We start from the raw sequence: 15,158 nt of genomic DNA, 5'->3' as shown, positions 1-15,158 counted from the left end.
AGAGCACATCATGCAAAGAAGAAAAATAATTGCAATGAAGTAGTTGTATGACTAAGCTAAGCGACAGAAACAATTGGCCCATCTAGGCATGGCACTGCAGAGACAGACAGAAGGGCAGATATAAAAAAAAAGGCCCCTAACAGCACATAATGCAAAGAAAAAAAAAAAGGTGCACCAAGTTTGCTGTATGACTAAGCCAAGCGACACAAACAATTGGCCCATCTAGGCGTGGCACTGCAGTGGCAGACAGGAGGGCAGATATCAAAAAAAGGCCCCTAACAGCACATGATACAAAAAGAAAAAAAGGTGCACTGCGGTTGCTGTATGACTAAGCTAAGCATCACAACCACCTAGCCCATCTAGTAGTGTCACGCAGTGGCTGAATGTCGAGAGTGAGCTGCAATTGTTTGGTCCACTGAGAGCATCTCCAGCACGTGCCAGTCACTTTTAAAAAAATCTGCAATTGGTGGACTTATACAGCAGTACCCCAGGACTAATACAGCAGTACCCCTGGACTCATTCAGCAGTGTCACACAGGATGGCACTTTTCAAAAACTAGGCCCCAAACAGCACCTCATGCAAAGATGTCGAAGAGGTGCAATGAGGTAGCTGTATGACTAAGCCAAGCGACACAAACAATTCCAACTGTAATTATACGTCCAAATCACTGGAATTAATTGGCAAGATCACTGTAATTAATAATTAAACGTCCAAATCACTGGAATTAATTGGCAAGAGCACTGTTATTATACGTCCAAATCACTGGAATTAATTGCCAAGATCACTGGAATTAATTATTATACGTCCAAATCACTGGAATTAATTGGCAAAATCACTGTAATTATACATCCAAATCACTGTCAGGTCTGTAGCTTTGTCTGTCCTCGGAGGGGGCACTAGTGGGTCAGTGTAGGTGTGATAGAGGAAACGGGGAGAGTGAAGAAAAGTCCTGCGCATGTGCGCTTGATATTTATTATCACACCGGGATAACACAGCAAGTGAACAACTGATAAACAGAGGAGTGAAAACAATTGTTGATTGGAGAGTAACTGATATAACTGATGACAGGCAGGGCCGGACTGGCCATCTGGCACTTCTGGCACATGCCAGAAGGGCCGATGGCCAGGTGGGCCTGTCTGGCAGCTGCAACCCCTCCCTCTTGACACTCCCACCTCCTCGCTGCGGCCGCTGTGCTCCGCGGAAAAGTCCTCTCCGCTTTCGTCCCACCTTCCCAGAATGCCGATGGGGGTGCGACGTCATCGCGCACAGCATTCTGGGAGCAGCTGCGGTGATGGGAAAAGGCCGGGGAGCAGCAGCAGCAGCCGCCCCAGCATGGTGTGTATTACACGCAAGGACCATGTCTGCTGCCTGCCTGAGCCCCTGAGGAGGAGTCCCACAACCATGCAGATCCCGGCCCCAGCAGCAGCACACACATGGCCAGCTGCAGCATCAGCACTGCAGGGAGAGTGCTGTCCCCTGGCCAAGGTGAGTGCGAATGTATACATGCACTGGCTGATTCCTCCCTCTCTCCATCTCTCTGTCCTCACCCCCCCAACCCTCTCTCTCTCTCTCTCTCTCTCTTTCTTTCGTTCTCACCTCTCTTGTTCTCATCCCCCCCTCTCTCTTGTTCTCACCCCCCCCTCTCTCTTGTCCTCACCTCTGTCTTTTGTTCTCACCCCCCCTCTTGTCCTCACCTCTCTCTTTTGTTCTCACCCCCCTCTCTTGTCCTCACCTCTCTCTTTTTATCTCACCCCCCCCTCTCTTGTTCTCACTTCTATCTCTTTTATCCTAACCCTCTCTCTGTCTCTTCACCTCTCTTTTCCTCACCCCTCTCTCCCATCCACATCCCTCTCTCCCATCCACTTCCCTCTCTCTTTTTTGTCCCCACCCCCCTCTCTTTCTTTTATCCCTACCCCCTCTATTTTTTGTCCACACCCCCTCTCTCTTTTGTCCTCACCCCCTCTTTTTTGTCCACACCCCCTCTCTTTTTGTACACCCCCCACTCTCTTTGTTTTGTCCTCACCCCCTCTTTTTTGTACACACCCCCTCTCTTTTTCTTTTGTCCTCACCCCCTCTTTTTTTTCCTCACCCCCTCTCTTTCTTTTGTCCTCACCTCTCTTTTGTCCTCACTCCCCCTCCCTCTAGTCCTTACCTCTCTCTAGTCCTTACCTCTCTCTGTCTTTCTTGTCCTCGCCTCTCTCTTTTGTTCTCACCCCCCCTCTTATCCTCACCTCTCTCTATCTCTCTTTTGTCCTCACCCGCTCTCTTTTCCTCCCCCCTCTCTCCCATCCACATCTCTCTTTCTTTTGTCCTCACCCCCTCTCCTTCTTTTGTCCTCACTCCCCCTCTCTCTAGTCCTCACTATCTTTTATCCTCACCTCTCTCTCAGCTTTACCACCTCTTTTGCCCTCACTTCTCTATCTCTTGTTTTCACCCCCCTTTTGCCTCACCCCTCTCTCTTTCTATCGTCATAGCACAGAGCATTCTGGGAGCGGCTATGGGGGAGAGAAGTCCTAGGAGCAGCAGCACGGTGTCCGCCCACAATCACCCAGTTTACAGCCTGCCTGAGCCCCTGGCCCTGAGGAGGAGACATGCCACCCATGCAGTCCTGGAACCCGGCCACAGCAGCACCACAGCACATGGTCAGCTGCAGCACCAGCACTGCAGGGAGAGCGCTGCCTCCCACCAAGGTGAGTATGGGTATACCCATGCCATGGCTGTCTGTCTCTCAATATCTCTCTATTGTTCTCACCCTCTCTCTCTCTGTCCTCACCTCTCTCTCACTCTCTTGTCCCCACCTCTCACCCCATCCCTCTCTCTTGTCCTCACCTCTCTCTCTCCCGTCCTTTGTCTCTTGCCCTCACCCCTCACTCTCTCTCAAGTCCCGACCTCTCTCTCTGTCTGCACCTTTCTCACACTATCTTTTGTCATCACCTTTCTCTCTCTCTATCTCGTCCTCACCTCCCTCCCTCTCTTTCTTGTCCTTGCCTCTCTCTCTTTCTTGTCCATACCTCTCTCACGCACTCTCTCTCATTCTCACCTCTGTCTCTCTTGTCCTCACCTCTTTTACTCTCTTCTGTCCTCACCTCTCTCACTCTCTCTCGTCCACACCTCTCTTTTGCACTCCCCTCTCCCTCTCTCTCATGCCCTCACCTCTCTCTTAGGCCTTGGCCTCTCTCCTACTTGTCCTCACCTCTCCCTCTCTCTCTCGTCCTCACCTCTCGTGCTCTCTCTATCTCTCGTCCCCACCTTTCTCTCACTTGTCCCCACCTATCTCTCTCTTGTCCTCACCTCTCTCTCTCTCTCGTTCTCTGTTTGGCTTTAAAATATAGATTGCCTTGCTCTAGATGGGCATACAGTGAGGAGCTAAACTGGACAGACCTGTGTGCTCAGTCCTTCTCTGCACCTCCGCCAGCTCCCACAGCCTTCTCCTCCGCACCATCTTCGAGGCCCACAGCCTCCTCCGCCCCGCGCCGATCACAGCCTCCTCATCCACCACAGCATCCTCTGCTAAATAGGTAATCTTACCCTGCTGCCCAGGGCCGGCTCCAGGCCTACTAGCACCCTGAGCGAGAAAATTTAAAAGCGCCCCCCCCATGCGCGCGCCAAAGGCGCGCGCGTTCCCGGAAAAGTGGGTGTGGCCTCTGGGAAAGTGGGCGTGGCCTCGTAACTTCACATCATCAAACTATAAACATATTTTCACACAATTAGCAGCCTTACACATAGCCACAGTAGTGTTCCTTACACATAATGTCTCCAGTATAGTGCCAGATACACATAATGTGCAGTGCCAGCTACACATGACATGCCCCACAGCAGTGCCAGCTACACATGACATGCCCCGCAGCAGTGCCAGCTACACATGACATGCCCCCCAGCAGTGCCAGCTACACATGATAGTGTTCACTTTTTAGGGCATGGTGCTGATCACAGGGAGGGCACATTTTTAAGTTAGGAGGGCAAAATGATGTACATAATGCTTGTTGTTCCCATACCTATATGTCAAAGCACGGACAGTGCGCGCCGAAGGCGCGCAGCAAAAATTAAGGGGAGTTACTTCGTGGGGAAGGTACGTGGCCACATAATAGTGGCAATTTGCATTACACCACACAGTAGTGCAGCTAATACACACTGCACCAGGTAGAACCTCCTATACACTTTGCGCCAGGCACAGCACTGAGACACATTGCACCAGGGAGATAACCGAGACACATTGCCTAGCCACAGACGCCTAGCAGGAACACTACATAACATGCTCCCCAGCAGTGCCAGCTACACGTGACATGCCCCCCAGCAGTGCCAGCTACACGTGACATGCCCCCCAGCAGTGCCAGCTACACGCGACATGCCCCCCAGCAGTGCCAGCTACACGCGACATGCCCCCCAGCAGTGCCAGCTACACGCGACATGCCCCCCAGCAGTGCCAGCTACACGCGACATGCTCCCCAGCAGTGCCAGCTACACGTGACATGCCCCCCCCAGCAGTGCCATCTACATAAATGGCCACACAGTGCCAGATATGCACCCACAGTTCAGATACATAAATGCCCCCAAAGTACCAGATACATAAATGCCTCCACAGTGCAGATATGCCCCCCACAGTGCCAGATACATAAATGCCTCCACAGTGCAGATATGCCCCCCACAGTGCCAGATACATAAGTGCCCCCACAGTGCCAGATACATAAGTGCCCCCACAGTGCCAGATATAAAAATGCCCACACAGTGCCAGATATGTCCCCACAGTGCCATATATAAAAATGCTAGTGATGAGCGGGTTCGGTTCCTCGGAATCCGAACCCCCCCGAACTTCAGCCTTTTTACACGGATCCGAGGCAGACTCGGATCTTCCCGCCTTGCTCGGCTAACCCGAGCGCGCCCGAACGTCATCATCCCGCTGTCGGATTCTCGCGAGGCTCGTATTCAATTGCAAGACTCGGATTCTATATAAGGAGCCGCGCGTCGCCGCCATTTTCACACGTGCATTGAGATTCATAGGGAGAGGACGTGGCTGGCGTCCTCTCCATTTAGATTAGAAGAGAGAGAGTGAGAGTGAGACACTTGATTTACTGGAGCTTAGGAGTACTCAGAGAGTGCAGAGTTTACTAGTGACTGACCAGTGACCACCAGTGCAGTTTTTTTATTATATTATTATTTAATATAATCCGTTCTCTGCCTGAAAAAAAACGATACACAGTGACACAGTAACAGTATACCATATCTGTGCTCAGCCTCAGTGTGCTGCATCATCTATGTATATCTGACTGTGCTGAGTGCTCAGTGCTCACACAGCTTAATTGTGGGGGAGACTGGGGAGCAGTAGCAGGAGTACATATTATTTAACAGTGCACACTTTTGCTGCCAGAGTGCCACTGCCAGTGTGACTGACCAGTGACCACTGTCTGACCACCAGTATATTGTGATTGTCTGCCTGAAAAAGTTAAACACTCGTCGTGTGGTGTTTTTATTCTATAAACGCATTCTGCTGACAGTGTCCAGCAGGTCCGTCATTAATTATATAATATATACCTGTCTGGCTGCAGTAGTGATATATATATATTTTTTATATCATTATCATCCAGTCTATATTAGCAGCAGACGCAGTACGGTAGTCCACGGCTGTAGCTACCTCTGTGTCGGCAGTCGCTCGTCCATCCATAATTGTATACCACCTACCTGTGGTGTTTTTTTTTCTATCTTCTTGATACTACTAGTAGCTTACTTTAGGAGTCTGCAGTGCTGCCGACAGTGTCCAGCAGGTCCGTCATTATATAATATATACCTGTCCGGCTGCAGTAGTGATATATATATATTTTTTTTATATCATTATCATCCAGTCTATATTAGCAGCAGACGCAGTGCGGTAGTCCACGGCTGTAGCTACCTCTGTGTCGGCAGTCGCTCGTCCATCCATAATTGTATACCACCTACCTGTGGTGTTTTTTTTTCTATCTTCTTGATACTACTAGTAGCTTACTTTAGGAGTCTGCAGTGCTGCTGACAGTGTCCAGCAGGTCCGTCATTATATAATATATACCTGTCCGGCTGCAGTAGTGATATATATATATATATATTTTTTATATCATTATCATCCAGTCTATATTAGCAGCAGACGCAGTACGGTAGTCCACGGCTGTAGCTACCTCTGTGTCGGCAGTCGCTCGTCCATCCATAATTGTATACCACCTACCTGTGGTGTTTTTTTTTTTCTATCTTCTTGATACTACTAGTAGCTTACTTTAGGAGTCTGCAGTGCTGCTGACAGTGTCCAGCAGGTCCGTCATTATATAATATATACCTGTCCGGCTGCAGTAGTGATATATATATATTTTTTATATCATTATCATCCAGTCTATATTAGCAGCAGATGCAGTACGGTAGTCCACGGCTGTAGCTACCTCTGTGTCGGCAGTCGCTCGTCCATCCATAATTGTATACCACCTACCTGTGGTGTTTTTTTTTTTTTTCTATCTTCTTGATACTACTAGTAGCTTACTTTAGGAGTCTGCAGTGCTGCTGACAGTGTCCAGCAGGTCCGTCATTATATAATATATACCTGTCCGGCTGCAGTAGTGATATATATATATATTTTTTATATCATTATCATCCAGTCTATATTAGCACTGCAGCAGACGCAGTACGGTAGTCCACGGCTGTAGCTACCTCTGTGTCGGCAGTCGCTCGTCCATCCATAAGTATACTAGTATCCATCTCCATTGTTTACCTGAGGTGCCTTTTAGTTGTGCCTATTAAAATATGGAGAACAAAAATGTTGAGGTTCCAAAAATAGGGAAAGATCAAGATCGACTTCCACCTCGTGCTGAAGCTGCTGCCACTAGTCATGGCCGAGACGATGAAATGCCAGCAACGTCGTCTGCCAAGGCCGATGCCCAATGTCATAGTACAGAGCATGTAAAATCCAAAACACCAAATATCAGTAAAAAAAGGACTCAAAAATCTAAAATAAAATTGTCAGAGGAGAAGCGTAAACTTGCCAATATGCCATTTACCACACGGAGTGGCAAGGAACGGCTGAGGCCCTGGCCTATGTTCATGGCTAGTGGTTCAGCTTCACATGAGGATGGAAGCACTCAGCCTCTCGCTAGAAAAATGAAAAGACTCAAGCTGACAAAAGCACAGCAAAGAACTGTGCGTTCTTCGAAATCACAAATCCACAAGGAGAGTCCAATTGTGTCGTTTGCGATGCCTGACCTTCCCAACACTGGACGTGAAGAGCATGCGCCTTCCACCATTTGCACGCCCCCTGCAAGTGCTGGAAGGAGCACCCGCAGTCCAGTTCCTGATAGTCAGATTGAAGATGTCAGTGTTGAAGTACACCAGGATGAGGAGGATATGGGTGTTGCTGGCGCTGGGGAGGAAATTGACCAGGAGGATTCTGATGGTGAGGTGGTTTGTTTAAGTCAGGCACCCGGGGAGACACCTGTTGTCCGTGGGAGGAATAGGGCCATTGACATGCCTGGTGAAAATACCAAAAAAATCAGCTCTTCGGTGTGGAAGTATTTCAACAGAAATGCGGACAACATTTGTCAAGCCGTGTGTTGCCTTTGTCAAGCTGTAATAAGTAGGGGTAAGGACGTTAACCACCTCGGAACATCCTCCCTTGTACGTCACCTGCAGCGCATTCATCATAAGTCAGTGACAAGTTCAAAAACTTTGGGCGACAGCGGAAGCAGTCCACTGACCAGTAAATCCCTTCCTCTTGTAACCAAGCTCACGCAAACCACCCCACCAACTCCCTCAGTGTCAATTTCCTCCTTCCCCAGGAATGCCAATAGTCCTGCAGGCCATGTCACTGGCAATTCTGACGAGTCCTCTCCTGCCTGGGATTCCTCCGATGCATCCTTGCGTGTAACGCCTACTGCTGCTGGCGCTGCTGTTGTTGCTGCTGGGAGTCGATGGTCATCCCAGAGGGGAAGTCGTACTCGTAAGACCACTTTTACTACTTCCACCAAGCAATTGACTGTCCAACAGTCCTTTGCGAGGAAGATGAAATATCACAGCAGTCATCCTGTTGCAAAGCGGATAACTGAGGCCTTGGCATCCTGGGCGGTGAGAAACGTGGTTCCGGTATCCATCATTACTGCAGAGGCAACTAGAGACTTGTTGGAGGTACTGTGTCCCCAGTACCAAATACCATCTAGGTTCCATTTCTCTAGGCAGGCGATACCGAAAATGTACACAGACCTCAGAAAAAGACTCACCAGTGTCCTAAAAAATGCAGTTGTACCCAATGTCCACTTAACCACGGACATGTGGACAAGTGGAGCAGGGCAGGCTCAGGACTATATGACTGTGACAGCCCACTGGGTAGATGTATGGACTCCCGCCGCAAGAACAGCAGCGGCGGCACCAGTAGCAGCATCTCGCAAACGCCAACTCTTTCCTAGGCAGGCTACGCTTTGTATCACCGCTTTCCAGAATACGCACACAGCTAAAAACCTCTTACGGCAACTGAGGAAGATCATCGCAGAATGGCTTACCCCAATTGGACTCTCCTGTGGATTTGTGGCATCGGACAATGCCAGCAATATTGTGTGTGCATTAAATATGGGCAAATTCCAGCACGTCCCATGTTTTGCACATACCTTGAATTTGGTGGTGCAGAATTATTTAAAAAACGAGAGGGGCGTGCAAGAGATGCTGTCGGTGGCCAGAAGAATTGCGGGACACTTTCGGCGTACAGGCGCCACGTACAGAAGACTGGAGCACCACCAAAAACGCCTGAACCTGCCCTGCCATCATCTGAAGCAAGAAGTGGTAACGAGGTGGAATTCAACCCTATATATGCTTCAGAGGTTGGAGGAGCAGCAAAAGGCCATTCAAGCCTATACAACTGAGCACGATATAGGAGGTGGAATGCACCTGTCTCAAGCGCAGTGGAGAATGATTTCAACGTTGTGCAAGGTTCTGCAACCTTTTGAACTTGCCACACGTGAAGTCAGTTCAGACACTGCCAGCCTGAGTCAGGTCATTCCCCTCATCAGGCTTTTGCAGAAGAAGCTGGAGACATTGAAGGAGGAGCTAACACAGAGCGATTCCGCTAGGCATGTGGGACTTGTGGATGGAGCCCTTAATTCGCTTAACAAGAATTCACGGGTGGTCAATCTGTTGAAATCAGAGCACTACATTTTGGCCACCGTGCTCGATCCTAGATTTAAAACCTACCTTGGATCTCTCTTTCCGGCAGACACAAGTCTGCTGGGGTTCAAAGAACTGCTGGTGACAAAATTGTCAAGTCAAGCGGAACGCGACCTGTCAACATCTCCTCCTTCACATTCTCCCGCAACTGTGGGTGCGAGGAAAAGGCTCAGAATTCCGAGCCCACCCGCTGGCGGTGATGCAGGGCAGTCTGGAGCGACTGCTGATGCTGACATCTGGTCCGGACTGAAGGACCTGACAACGATTACGGACATGTCGTCTACTGTCACTGCATATGATTCTCTCCCCATTGAAAGAATGGTGGAGGATTATATGAGTGACCGCATCCAAGTAGGCACGTCAGACAGTCCGTACTTATACTGGCAGGAAAAAGAGGCAATTTAGAGGCCCTTGCACAAACTGGCTTTATTCTACCTAAGTTGCTCTCCCACAAGTGTGTACTCCGAAAGAGTGTTTAGTGCCGCCGCTCACCTTGTCAGCAATCGGCGTACGAGGTTACATCCAGAAAATGTGGTGAAGATGATGTTCATTAAAATGAATTATAATCAATTCCTCCGTGGAGACATTGACCAGCAGCAATTGCCTCCACAAAGTACACAGGGAGCTGTGATGGTGGATTCCAGTGGGGACGAATTGATAATCTGTGAGGAGGGGGATGTACACGGTGATATATCGGAGGATGATGATGAGGTGGACATCTTGCCTCTGTAGAGCCAGTTTGTGCAAGGAGAGATTAATTGCTTCTTTTTTGGTGGGGGTCCAAACCAACCCGTCATTTCAGTCACAGTCGTGTGGCAGACCCTGTCACTGAAATGATGGGTTGGTTAAAGTGTGCATGTCCTGTTTATACAACATAAGGGTGGGTGGGAGGGCCCAAGGACAATTCCATCTTGCACCTCTTTTTTCTTTCATTTTTCTTTGCGTCATGTGCTGTTTGGGGGGTGTTTTTTGGAAGGGCCATCCTGCGTGACACTGCAGTGCCACTCCTATATGGGCCAGGTGTTTGTGTCGGCAACTAGGGTCGCTTAGCTTACTCACACAGCTACCTCATTGCGCCTCTTTTTTTTCTTTGCGTCATGTGCTGTTTGGGGAGTGTTTTTTGGAAGGGCCATCCTGCGTGACACTGCAGTGCCACTCCTAGATGGGCCAGGTGTTTGTGTCGGCCACTAGGGTCGCTTAGCTTACTCACACAGCTACCTCATTGCGCCTCTTTTTTTATTTGCGTCATGTGCTGTTTGGGGAGTGTTTTTTGGAAGGGCCATCCTGCGTGACACTGCAGTGCCACTCCTAGATGGGCCAGGTGTTTGTGTCGGCCACTAGGGTCGCTTAGCTTACTCACACAGCTACCTCATTGCGCCTCTTTGTTTCTTTGCGTCATGTGCTGTTTGGGGAGTGTTTTTTGGAAGGGCCATCCTGCGTGACACTGCAGTGCCACTCCTAGATGGGCCAGGTGTTTGTGTCGGCCACTAGGGTCGCTTAGCTTACTCACACAGCAACCCAATTGCGCCTCTTTTTTTCTTTGCGTCATGTGCTGTTTGGGGAGTGTTTTTTGGAAGGGCCATCCTGCGTGACACTGCAGTGCCACTCCTAGATGGGCCAGGTGTTTGTGTCGGCCACTTGGGTCGCTTAGCTTAGCCATCCAGCGACCTCGGTGCAAATTTTAGGACTAAAAATAATATTGTGAGGTGTGAGGTGTTCAGAATAGACTGAAAATGAGTGGAAATTATGGTTATTGAGGTTAATAATACTCTGGGATCAAAATGAACCCCAAATTCTATGATTTAAGTTGTTTTTTAGGGTTTTTTGAAAAAAACACCCGAATCCAAAACACACCCGAATCCGACAAAAAAAATTCGGTGAGGTTTTGCCAAAACGCGTTCGAACCCAAAACACGGCCGAGGAACCGAACCCAAAACCAAAACACAAAACCCGAAAAATTTCCGGTGCTCATCACTAAAAAATGCCCCCACAGTGCCAGATATGCCCCCACAGGGCCAGATACATAAATGCCCCCAGTGCCAGATACATAAATGCCCACACATTGCCAGATGCATAAATGCCCCCAGTGCCAGATGCATTATTGCCCCCCACAGTGTCAGATACATTAATGCCCCCACAGTGCCAGATACATTAATGCCCCCAGTGCCAGATATGCCCCCACAGTGCCAGATAAATAAATGCCCCCCACAGTGCCAGATAAATAAATGCCCCCACAGTGCCAGATAAATAAATGCCCCCAGTGCCAGATAAATAAGTGCCCCCACAGTGCAGATATACCCCCACAGTGCCAGATACATAAATACCCCCACAGTGCCGATATGCCCCCCCAGTGCCAGATACAGAAATGCCCCCACAGTGCCAGATACATACATGCCCCCACAGTGCAGATACATAAATGCCCCCACAGCGCAGATATGCCCCCACAGTGCCAGAAATGCCCCCACAGTGCCAGAAATGCCCCCACAGTGCCAGATACATTAATGCCCCCTCACAGTGCACAGATAAATGTCCCGTCCCCCCGCAGTGCCAGATAAATGAATGCCCCCCACAGTGCCAGATAAATGAATGCCCCCACAGTGCCAGATAAATGCCCCCTACAGTGCCAGATAAATGCCCCCCACAGTGCCAGATAAATGCCCCCACAGTGCCAGATAAATGCCACCCACAGTGCCAGATAAATGCCACCCACAGTGCCAGATAAATGCCCCCCACAGTGCCAGATAAATGCCCCCCACAGTGCCACATATGCCCCCAGTACCTGCTGTGCCGAGGGAGGGGGAGTGCTGCTGTGCGCGCCCGCTGTCTGTGCTGTCTGCGCGCGCTGAGCGGCGCCGGTGTCTGACATCAGACGCCGGCGCCGCATAGTGCACACAGCGGCGGCGCACACAGCAGTGTCAGCCGGGACAGCAGGGGAGATCAGGGCCGGCTCCAGGCTCCGACATGGCGGCGCCAGCGCACGGCGCCCATTAAGGGTGGCGCCCTGCGCGGCCGCTCGAGTCGAACATGCCTCGAGCCGGCCCTGCTGCTGCCTTTCTCTCTCTCTAGTCCCTACTGTATGCCCTTGCTGTCCCTCTCTCTATCACTCTCCCTGTCCCTACTGTCACTTTCCCTGTCCCTCCGTCACTCTCCCTGTCCCTCCGTCACTCTCCCTGTCCCTATGTCCTTGCTGTCACTTTCCCTGTCACTCTCCCTGTCCCTCTGTCACTCTCCCTGTCCCTATGTCCCTGCTGTCACTTTCCCTGTCACTCTCCCTGTCCCTCTGTCACTCTCCCTGTCCCTATGTCCCTGCTGTCACTTTCCTTGTCCCTCTGTCACTCTCCCTATGTCCTTGCTGTCACTTTTCCTGTCCCTCTGTCACTCTCCCTGTCCCTATGTCCCTGCTGTCACTTTCCCTGTCCCTCTGTCACTCTCCCTGTCCCTATGTCCCTGCTGTCACTTTCCCTGTCCCTCTGTCACTCTCCCTGTCCCTATGTCCCTGCTGTCACTTTCCCTGTCCCTCTGTCACTCTCCCTGTCCCTATGTCCCTGCTGTCACTTTCCCTGTCCCTCTGTCACTCTCCCTGTCCCTGTGTCCCTGCTGTCACTTTCCCTGTCCCTGCTGTCACTCTCCCTGAATTTTGTCTCATTCCATGTGGCATAATGTGAATTTCGGCTCATTTAGTGTGCTACAATGTGAATTTCAGCTCATTCTGTGTGCTATAATGCAAATTTCGGCTCATTCCGTGTGCTGTAATGTGAATTTTGGCTCACTCTGTGTGCTATAATGTGAATTTCGGCTCATTCTGTGTGCTACAATGTGAATTTCGGCTCATTCTGTGTGCTATAATGTGAATTTCGGCTCATTCTGTGTGCTATAATGTGAATTTCGGCTCATTTTGGGTGCTGTAATTTGAATTTTGGTTCATACCGGGTGCTATAATGTGAATTTTGGCTCATACCTTGTGGTATAATGTGAATATTGGCTCATACTGTGAAAGAGACGCCAGTACTAGATAGTATAAGGGGTCCTACTATTGTGGTGCATAATTTGAATAGGGGGTATATGGTGTGGTAAACTACACTGAAGAACACGCCCCCTTTTGAGTGACCACGCCCCCTTTTCCGGAGCGCGCACGCCTTCAGCGCGCGCTTAATTGCAACTTTCATTTTTCCATACCCCCACTTAAAAATTTCCACTTCAACCACTGGTTGTGTGTATTTTAATAGAGAATGATGTACCCTTGTATGTTGTTATAATATTAATTATATTTGTAAGAGCATAGACTAAGAAGTATGAGGAGTCAGGAATACTAAGGGGAGGAGTCGCCGAGGTGGGCCTGTGTGCTTCAAAAATGCCAGGGCCTATTTTTAGTCCCAGTCCGGCCCTGATGACAGGAATAATGAATGATAACTTAATCCGATAAAATAATGTTTCAAAAGTCACTGGTAACAAATGAACAATGAAGATGAACTTTAAACTTGATATAACGGTAAAGGCAATAATGAAATCAGATGTAGCAAACAGAACTCCGGTATATAATGAATAGCAATCAAAGCACACAGTCTCTGTAGAAGCACATGTCTTTAAGCCAAGCAAGGCCCTAGCAGGAGACAGTTCTAATGGGCCCTACAGACACGGCGATCCGCCGCTGAGCTGCCCGACCGCCGATACAGCAGACGGGTGACCCGGCGGTGGGGGGGGGGCAGTGACGGGGGAGTGAAGTTTCTTCACATTCCCACCATCACCCGGCTCCATACAAGTGCAGGCAAATATGGACGATCTCACCCATATTGGCCTGCATGCACAGCCGATGGAGCACCAGCGATGAACGAGCGCGGGGCCGTGCATCGTTCATCGTTGGTGACTCCACACTCAAAGATATGAACATTATCTCGTTCAATAATGAACAAGATCGTTCATATCTTTGAAGATTGTCAGCCAGTGTGTATGGCCTATAACACAGCAAGTTGTTAAGTGATGAATGCAATGCACAATGCTAGATGCTGGTAATTAGGTGCACAGGCTGAGTAATGAAAGAACACCTGAAGAAAGTTTCTTACTGCAAGTTGTTGTGGCAGACTGGCTGGAGTTCTGAGAATACTGAAGACTGAAGGTGAAATAAAGGAATGACAACAATGAAACTACTGGAAACAGGAACACAGGAACCAGGAGAACTTGTACACTGCAAGTGACTCATAGGAAAGCTGAAGTGAATGCTGGTACCTGTAGTTCCACAGGAATACTGGAACAGGGAGACAACTTGGAGATGCCAGAAATAGTAGATCGCTGGAAACAGGAGTTCGAAGACTGGAGACTGGAAACTGGACCTGGAAACGCTGGGACCTGTAGTTCCACTGGACCAATACACAGGAAAATCTCTGAAGACAGAGGACTGAAGCCAGGAGACGCCTGTTCACAGGATGTGACGCGTTGTCCAAGGCAATGATACTGAGCAGGAACTCTGAGTATATACCCCCTGGTCAGCAGGGATTGGAGAATCAAGTCACGTGAGCGCCCAATGCCCAGGAGTGGATAGCACCAAGTCAGCTGACTGCAGGTGTCATGGCGGCGCCCATACTCTGGAGATGGTGAGAGTACATTGGGGTACATGCTGTATGGCAGGCGGGGTACACACTGGAGAGAGTCTCTGCGCATTGCAGGCAATCATAGAATACGCTGCCAGGCTTAGGATGTGACCTCCGGAGGCCAGTAAATCAGAGCACTGGTAAGTGACGTGATGGAAAATGCAGATTCCTGACACACTGGAATTAATTGGCAAGATCACTGTAATTAACAATTATACGTTCAAATCACTGGAATTAATTGGCAAAATCACTGTAATTATATGTCCAAATCACTGGAATTAATTGGCAAGGTAACTGTAATTAGTAATTATACGTTCAAATCACTGGAATTAATTTGCAAAATCACTGGAATTATACGTCCAAATTATTGGCATTTATTGGCAAGATCACTGTAATTAGTAATTATACGTCCAA

General features: G+C 49.3%; 1 long non-coding RNA gene across 1 annotated transcript in view; it reads right to left on the bottom strand.

The window, feature by feature from the left end:
* Nucleotides 1–14,569, bottom strand: part of LOC135050839 (uncharacterized) — a 164,901-nt gene extending 150,332 nt beyond the window's left edge. The window contains exon 1 of the long non-coding RNA XR_010241865.1: nt 14,383–14,569. This is a non-coding gene — a long non-coding RNA (uncharacterized LOC135050839). The remainder of the gene's footprint in view (nt 1–14,382) is intronic.
* Nucleotides 14,570–15,158: the final 589 nt, after the last annotated feature.

This window comes from Pseudophryne corroboree, chromosome 2 (genome assembly GCF_028390025.1).
Source record: "Pseudophryne corroboree isolate aPseCor3 chromosome 2, aPseCor3.hap2, whole genome shotgun sequence".
Taxonomy (NCBI): domain Eukaryota; kingdom Metazoa; phylum Chordata; class Amphibia; order Anura; family Myobatrachidae; genus Pseudophryne; species Pseudophryne corroboree.
This window is presented reverse-complemented; position numbering and strand designations above follow the sequence as displayed.